This window comes from Morone saxatilis, unplaced genomic scaffold, assembly GCF_004916995.1.
Source record: "Morone saxatilis isolate NCDOM2014 unplaced genomic scaffold, NCSU_SB_2.0 Contig1, whole genome shotgun sequence".
In the NCBI taxonomy this organism is placed as follows: domain Eukaryota; kingdom Metazoa; phylum Chordata; class Actinopteri; family Moronidae; genus Morone; species Morone saxatilis.
Genome location: NW_023339651.1, coordinates 8,956,669 through 8,965,545, shown reverse-complemented (window position 1 = coordinate 8,965,545; position 8,877 = coordinate 8,956,669).

Below are 8,877 nucleotides of genomic sequence, written 5' to 3'. Positions count from 1 at the left end.
CTAATGCACACAATTTCATGGAACCTTAAAGCTCTGTGTTCAGGCCAAGTTACCTCTCTCTCTCTCACACACACATATACATACATACACACACACACACACACACACACAGTACCACTGTGTAAATTAAAAGTTATATTTACTGTCTGTTGACAATCATTAAGAAAAACTGAGATCAAGTTTATTTGAGATAATGAGGGCAATGGTGCAAGTCAAGAGAAGACTAATCAATTTAAAAACCTAATTTATTGTATTTTTTGGTAAGCACAGTATTTAAGTTCAGAAAAATTATAACTAATTTATAATAATTTATTATTTCCATGTCTTGGGTATTTTAATTTTATTGTTCCAGTGAGGCATGGGTCTAAAAGTAAATTTTGCTAACTCTAACTTTTATGTAGATAGCTACAGTAAGTGAGTGATAGCAGACTACTTACATTAAAATGGCATCAGCAGTCAGCTGGGTAGCAAGCTACTATTAGTAACTTTGCCTTAGACTGTCTGCTTACTACTGCTAAATCTGACACAATTTCAGCTGCACTGTGAATGGGTTTTTTTGGGGAGAAAGATTTAATGTTTGAGTGCATTCTTGTGCCATTAGGGTCAATTTGAGGTAAGTATTCCTTATTATAAGTTTATATTGGCTGACAGACATGGACAAATGACATATTAGTTCCTAACTTCTGTAAGGTTTTATAGTCGTCAATATGATAGTAAATCAAAAATATGATATATAGATTTTCAAATGAATGTAAAGAAATAGAAATTAAGTAATTAGTTAGGTTTAATAAATACTGTTGTTGTTGTTATTGTTAGGATCTATTTAAAATATATGTACACAAAAGAGTATCACTAGTGACACCATGATACATCACAGGTGCATAGCTAAAATGTAGAGATTTTATTACATATAACAACTAATATTGCCATTTTAGATAGCTATAAGCAAAGTAAAAAGGAAATGTTGAAAAGCAGTAATATCACTACAATTTTCTTCCTCAAAACTGTTGAATCTGTATCATAAAATTGCCCATTTATGTCTGACAGCTTGACAGAAGACTTACTGTGAAGATACACTGCTAATGGTGGTTTAACTCAGTTGTCATTACTCAAGGGCTTTGTAGTCACTTGCCTCTTGCCTCTTTTCAAACAAGATGGTCGTCACTGTACAACATTATAAATAAGAACACATGTAAAAGGACCTGACTGGTCAAATAAAAGCCAGGGGGGGATTTTTTTTATTGTAAACAAGTCAAAACAGTAAAAACATTTGATGTGGCTGTTGTGAATACAGTCATCTGCTTCCCAACATCTCCCTCTCTATGTTTCCATACAGCAGCTTATCCACACTCACGCTGATAAAATGTCTCCCCATTTTTTTTTTTACTCCTTTTAGGGTTTTAACTGTCATCAATCCTCTTGTCATCCAGCGCGTCATTCTCATCATCGAATTAATATTTCTGATACACGTCCTCGGGTGACAAGGTGGCACAATTCTCTCTCACTCCTTTACTTTATTTTACTATTTCTTTTTTTTTTTTGGTTCTCCCTTTCCATTTTTAATATTTCAGCGCCTCAGATGTAGCGGCTCTTTAAAGCACCCATGGGGGCTCAGAGTCCTCTCTTTTGTCTCCCATTTCCTTCTGAAACAGTTTTTCTTTAACCCTATACGGCTCTTCACAGTTGTTGTCTTAGCTCTCTCCACTCTGTCGCGCTTTCTCCTGCTTTCTTTTTCTTTTTTCAGCACCACCACCCCTCCCTCCCTCAGCTTTCTCTGTGTCAACCAGAGGTCAATGCTACACTTTTTTCTTTTTTTTTTTTTCTGCATGCAAGAAGGCAGGGGGTATCTTTTTAGTTATTGTAACCTAAAAATAGAAAAAAAAAATGTTTAAGGTTGGGACGAAGGCGTCTTTTAAGATATAGTCACATACCACTATCTAGCTATTGGAGGGTGTTTCGTATCTTGAGATAAGGATTAGATTATATCAATAAATGATTTGGATGAGGTTTGATCGAGAATATAGACCAATTTACAAACCATGCCAATATGACCTAATTTCCAAGGTTATTACTAGGAGACACTGTGCATTATTCAAAGCTGAAATCAGCTATGCTTTTTTTATTTTATATATAGTTACTATATTCACATGTAGGATAGTGGAGTATGGTGAAACATAAAAAATGCCACATTACCGTCACTTGGGACATTCTTCATTCTTGGATTGCATGTGTGCAGTCAACAATGCTGGCTCAATACTTAAGTAAATAATAGAGTTAGTCTTACCTGGTCAATCTCTGACATTTTCACTGCATACCAATCACAATGATGTGAAGCACTCATTTAAAGTTATGAACTACGCTTTAAGACCTATCTTAAATACTTAATTGTTGTGATTAAATCTCTGCTCCGTTCTTTCTTGAATTTAAAATTAATCTTACAAAGTTTCAATTTTACTTAAATATAACACGGAAAACCAACATTTCTCTTAGCAATGTTGCCTCGTGTTTTACTAAGCCTGAAAGCTCCAATGAGCTCTCTAGTCAGATCATTACTTCCAAGAGTCTCATTATGCTGAGAGCCTTGTTGAAGCTAATAACTGACTAAAGGTCTAATTATTAGATTTTCTCATGATTTTATTAACGTTAGCTAACACTTTGTGTAGCGCTAACAGAGGTACAAAAGGAGACTAGTAGTTGTTGTCGTAGTTGGTGGACTCAACTGAAGTGTTATTATTCAGTCAGGAAATGTTGATAGACATGTACCTTCCGTATTTGGTTCATTTAATTTTACATAAACATGTCACTTATTGCCAACTTTGTAGCTGCACTTAACTTAAGCTAATATTTGAACGTTTGCGTCGACACCTGTCGATACACAGGGAAATAGACTTGCCCACGCACACACTGAGAAACAGGCGCACACACACAAACACATACTCGAGTCTGTTGGTTCAGCTCTTCCATTGAGGGTACGTATGCTAGCTGGCCATTGTGCACGTAAGGCCTTTTGTCTGTGCAGCCTGAAGCTGGTGATTGCACCTTAGCTACCGCAGTTCAAGCGTAAACAGTGTTTTCATGCCCTACGATATACACTGTTGCCAGTGGACCCCTAAATCCCTGGAACAGCTGAGTCCTAGGGTGTCAAAGATAATGGCGATTTATTGCAGTGCGAGGCTTTCTCATTGCCCCTCCCGCCCCCCTTTCCAATCGTCCCTCCACCCCTCCCCCTCCCTCAAACAGATTAAAAATTAAGCCTTAAACATGTGAGGATGGAATTAACACATTTAGCGAGTCTCCTCTCCCACATCCCAATTTTTCGCTACAGCAGCGGCTGATCCCCGCTTCCGAACGCGTTGCAATTTTAATGACTCGCAACGGTTTTTTGAAGTTCCACATGAAAAAAGCGTCAGCTCGCCGTTTGTGGCGGCGCTAGATATGGCTGGGCCACGGCCGGCCATGATTGGGGGGGACACACGCCGCCGACTCGGACTCCAGGCTCTTCGATAGGATCGGTGTCATTTTCCTCTCCACGATAAGACGCCTTGCTGACAAGGTCCGATTAGGAGAGAAAAAATCATTATTGCTACGCCTTTCATCCACCGGGGGTTTACCGATAAACAGCTCACCCACGGCTAGATTTTGTGAGAGCTAGATGTTACGCGTTGAAGCATATATATTTAAGAAATGTGGTTTCAAGCAAAATTTTGGGAGCGTTTTTTAATAATTATTTTCTTTTTAAATAGCTATAGAAAAACATAGTTTTCCTTTAAAACACATTTTTTAAAAAGGCCCCCTTTCTCCTCAGCTGAAAACCCAAGCTGTGAAATATTTAAGTTCTAGCTCTCGGCTCCAGTAATCAAACAATTATCAAATAACTTTATATTCTTTTTGAACACAATACAACATGCTGATTGTATCAGCCTACAAAAAAGTCATTTATTATGCTATACCTAAAGGAAATCCACTTTAGCAAACTGTCCTTTTAAAAAGAAAAATGAAAAAAGAGTTCCTTAAAATATTCAAACTACATTGTAGAACAGAGAGAATAAACTAAAAATAGAAGTGGGAAAAGATTCAGCTACATGTTAATAAGAAAAAGATTTAGATTGCATATATACTGTATATAATTTTACAAACATTCATGTAATGACTGAAAATAATCTTAATACCAGCAAGTATCAATTTGTGTTGTATTAGCAGGTGACACACTACCTAAAATGAATAATATAAACTAAATTTAAAATTGATCTGTTAAAAAGCTTGAGAATAAACAAAAATTATGAAACATTGCTTTGCTTAAAAAAAAATTAATGACTTATAACTATATTTACTACTTCTGGAACAATTTCCAAAAATGTTTATTCCAATAAAAACCTTTATTTGTTAACTTTTTCAATTTGTAGGTATATGTTTTATTAAAATTGTAAAAACAAATGATTTTATATTCCTCTGCATTAAGCAAATATTGTAAATATAATAAAAATGAAACAAAAATTTGTCAAGAGCTAATAATAGCTTCTGCTTAAAAATATCCTGGGCTTCATAAATGCAGCTGATTATGTCATTTGCTAAGTGTTTGCTTACGGATTTGAGGAGCGAGTTCCACTTTGGTGGCCCAGCACCAAAAGAATCATCGAGTCTGATCTTTAGAGGGAACAGGGAGAAATAAAGCGAGTGGGAGAGAAACAGAGAAAGAGACGAAGATGGAGGGGGAGAGATAGAGAGTCGGGACAAACGTGTGCTGTGTTACTGGGCCACTCCAGCGCCCATGGACTCTCAGCAAGACTCAAAGCCACACTCTGCTTCAAAAGGAAGCCATGAAGATTTTTTTTATGTTTACAAAAAGATATTTATTTATTTCTCGTCACTCTGTCATTTATCTATTTATTTCTCACTGTCCCAACACCCCTTGCTCTGCCACTGGAATCATGTTCGATGACGCTGACATGCGCGCCCTCCCCTCTTTTTTCCCCCCTCTCTTTTAATACCACTGCAGTTGAAAATCAAACTGCTCTAAAACAAATTGATGTACTCTTTAATATAGTCGTCACATCATCACAGGGTCCCCACGCGTCTGCCTTGGTGACAACTGCAGGGCTGCTTAGCTTAGCCCAGCGATGGCTGCCACTTTGTTGGTCGCTTCAATGATTTATCACAAAAAAGAGAGGGATATTGTGAGAGTGGGAAGAGAGAGAAAACAGGAGAGACAGAAAGAAAAGTCCCTTGGATCATGATTGAGTCACTGGCACCTTTGATTGACAAGGTCTAATCAGCTTATCTCCATCCTAATAAAGTTGATAGCCTGTGGTGCTGCTCTCTACCTGGCATGGTGTGAACTTTGGGCTAGGCTGGGGCCCCTGGGGGCCGGTCCCGGCCCTCTCTGCTTATCTAAACGGGACTGAAATCAATCCCTAATGAGCTGTTTTCATTTCGCAGGATTGATTACAGGCCCCTAAACACCAAGAACACTCGTCTAAGAAGTGTTCTCAGCCTCTTGCCGGCCACCTTTAAAATGCAGAGTAGCAATGCTTTTGTCTGTCTCCGTCTTTGTTTCAGAAGCTCATTTTGCTGGCATTGCTAAGTTATTTGTGTCAACTGAACAAGTATAAAGGGGGATGAATTTTCAAAGTAAATTCACTCCACATTTGCTGGTTGACTTATTGAGTCGTACAATTTTTAAATATCGCCTCAGAGATGCATTCACTCATTCATAATTGCACAAATTAAAAGTTGATTCATTTCATACTAAAATTAAATCTAAAAATTTTCAATTGCATTAAACCTGCATGAGTCGTGTCCCTGGAAGCAAGCTACAGAAGCTTCAAGCACACAAAACTGTTGCTATGACGAGTCCATAATTAATATTTAAAGTTTACCTTGAAGTTTACAATAACTATTCATGTTCTTCAACAATTGCACATTTACAGCACCATCAGCAAAGACTGGTCTATGTTGACACAACAAAGCAAAATTCATTTAAAGCTATTCGATTATTAGAATGATGCCAGTAAACAAAACAGTTTTTTTATTACCATAACTGGAAAATTCAGCAGGAGTTTGATGGAACATTTTTGTCTTGTATGAACTGTCGATCAGCATGTAAGACTCAACTCTTTCCCCCTCAATGAATAATAATCAAAAAGGTGGAATAGCTAATCATTGCAACTTAGATGTCTTATCTGACATGCTATTTATTTCTAAACAAGCAATCATAAATCATTCAAAATCTTTTCAACTGTGGAGGGAAGGACTAAACTCTGGCATGTCTTTGATTTAACATCAGTCAAGCCTCCACATTTGGGCATTTCAAATGCCCCTGACTCAAATGTCTTTAAATTGGCTAACTGCATGCCCTCCCTCTTTATTTAGGGCCCTCTTTAACTGGGCTAGCCCCCATGTCTCCTTGTTGCTATGCCTGCTTTTAAGTCAGTGCTCTTCACTAATGAAGTTCTATACTTTATTTATGAGACAAACAGAGGACCCTGGTTCTTGAGGGTGCGTGTGGTAAATAGCTCTGCATGTCCAAAGAGTCTCCTCTATATCCCTCTGAGGGCTCTCACTGCTTTTGGCAAGCCTTTGTTTTTGCTAAATACACTGGAGACATTGAGAATGGTGGGGGGAAAAAAAGCTAAAATCTGATAAAATGGTGCTGTGTGAAGATTCATCTTTTCTTAGAACTAAGAGTCCTCTTTTTCCCTTAAATGTGACCTAGAAGCATCCTGGCTTTTTTGTTCCTGGTCATTAAGAGATATATTGTCGACGCTGAAGAGAAAAGGGGGCAAAGCTGGGTTTCTACGCCATTTCTTTGTTCAGGATCTACCTCTTTGAAATAAAATGTCTTTTAGTTCCACTTCCCCTATTGGTCAATTACAGTTCTTAAAGGCTACTGTGTCATTGTGGATGGAGAATGCAACTTTGAATTACTGCAAAATAACGTTGCTAAACTGCTCTTCATGAAAAGTACAGCTTAGATGTCTGAGGAGAGTTGAGGTTTGTGGCAAGAAAAGTATTTACAGTCTGACTAGAGAGCGCCTGATTGGAGAAACACTTAATGCTCTAATTATTCTTGTTTAACGTCTATGGGTGCCACACCTCTGTGTGGTAAAACTCAAAGCTTATTCTTCAACAATTGCCAATGCCATTTTCATAATGTGCATGAATAAAGCATGGTGCACTTCTTGCAGTTTTATGTCATTATTTTGTATTGTTGTACAATAAACTGAGCTTGTGTTGGACTATAAAAATAAACAGTTTGCAAAAAGATAAATCCCAGTCCATTGCGTACTGTCTTAATACTCTAACAACTATGGCAGGACTATGATCTAAATAGTGCAGGATTTCATGAAGATGTCTGGGAAGTGTTGTGACGAGGCATTGCGGAACCACAAGAGTAAATATATAGTTTGAGATGGGTGAACAACACTAAATTAAAGACCAAACTGAATTTGGGATCAAATGGCGAACGCTGTCAAACCGTATAAACCAGTGGATAAATATGGCTACCTAATGTTTGTGCCCAGTGTGTTTGTTGAATTTGAAAGCCTGGTATATATAGTAATTAGGGTGGTGAAGGAGTGCATATTCCCTGTGTATCTATGTTCTTTGTGCAGATGTATTCCCTGTTTGACCCGGGGACATTGCCATTTCAGGTTGTGCATCTGAGCGGAGGGCTGGTATCGACAGCAGAGTAAAGGAAGGGGTCATGGATTAAAGACGCAGGGCGAAGCTTCCCCACCAAACCACAAACACAGCCCCAGCTGGTGTGGACCAAGCCAAGTGTGTGGGACCAAGACAGGATAAACGAGCATTGTTCTTAGCTAGCCGCACACTCAGTGGATGAGACGGCCACCAGTGACACAGGGTCAAGGGCCATGTGGCTGACTACGCCGAGAGAAACCGCCGGGCCCAGTAGGTACTGAACACTGTTAAGCCACGGCCCACTTCTTTAACACCAACCAAGCTGTGAGGGAAAACATCAAAAAACGAGCCACTCTAGTGAATGATGCGACTCGGTAGAATTAAAAAAAAAAAAAAAACCTGTCGGCTGTCGCAGAATTTGACACAATCTAGAAACTCGGATAACGGCAGGATCATCTGAGGCATTTGAATCAACATTTTTAAGCAGAGAATGTAGATTGTATTTATGAATTTGTGAATGCAAGTAACAGAGAACATCAAAAGCTGGTGGTCTGCGTGCGAACCTTCCTTGACTTGAATTATTAAATCTGTCGATGTCGCACACGCCAGCCACCCCGCGATTATAGTGTAAATTGACAAACTTTTTCAAAACTACAACGGAAGCCACAGAAAGCTGGTTGATACTTCAAGAATGAGCTTTGATACATCTCTGAGGAATACACTCTGCCTCAATAATGTGGTGACTGTCAGGAAGGAAGACAGGAAGAAAAAAAAATATGCTAACTGGTTAAATCTATTTAAGATCCCAATGAGCTTTTTTCCTATTTTAAGATAAAAACCATCCTTGATAATGAGGAAAAAAAGGAGTTTGTGTGTGTGTTTTTTTTGGATGGTTTATTTAGAAAGTGATATTATGTTTTTTTGTTTCTTCCTTCTGCACTCCTGAATTAAGAACTTCAGTAGGAACGCTGACGTTGTTTATTTTCATAGACCCCCTGTCTGTTTGTGTAAAAAAAACCCACCCACCCAACATACACGCATACATAACACACGCACACAAACACACAGCCACACAGCCACAGTGGTGCACGAATTTTCTTCGGGAGCAGAGCAAGGAGAAGCGGCGCCCGATCTGTCGCCTGTACACCTCTCTCTCTCTCCCTCCCTGGCTTGCCTTTGATGTGCTCCCGAAAATGTCATCAGGCGTCAAGGAAAGAGGTTTTTTCGACCCCCCACCCC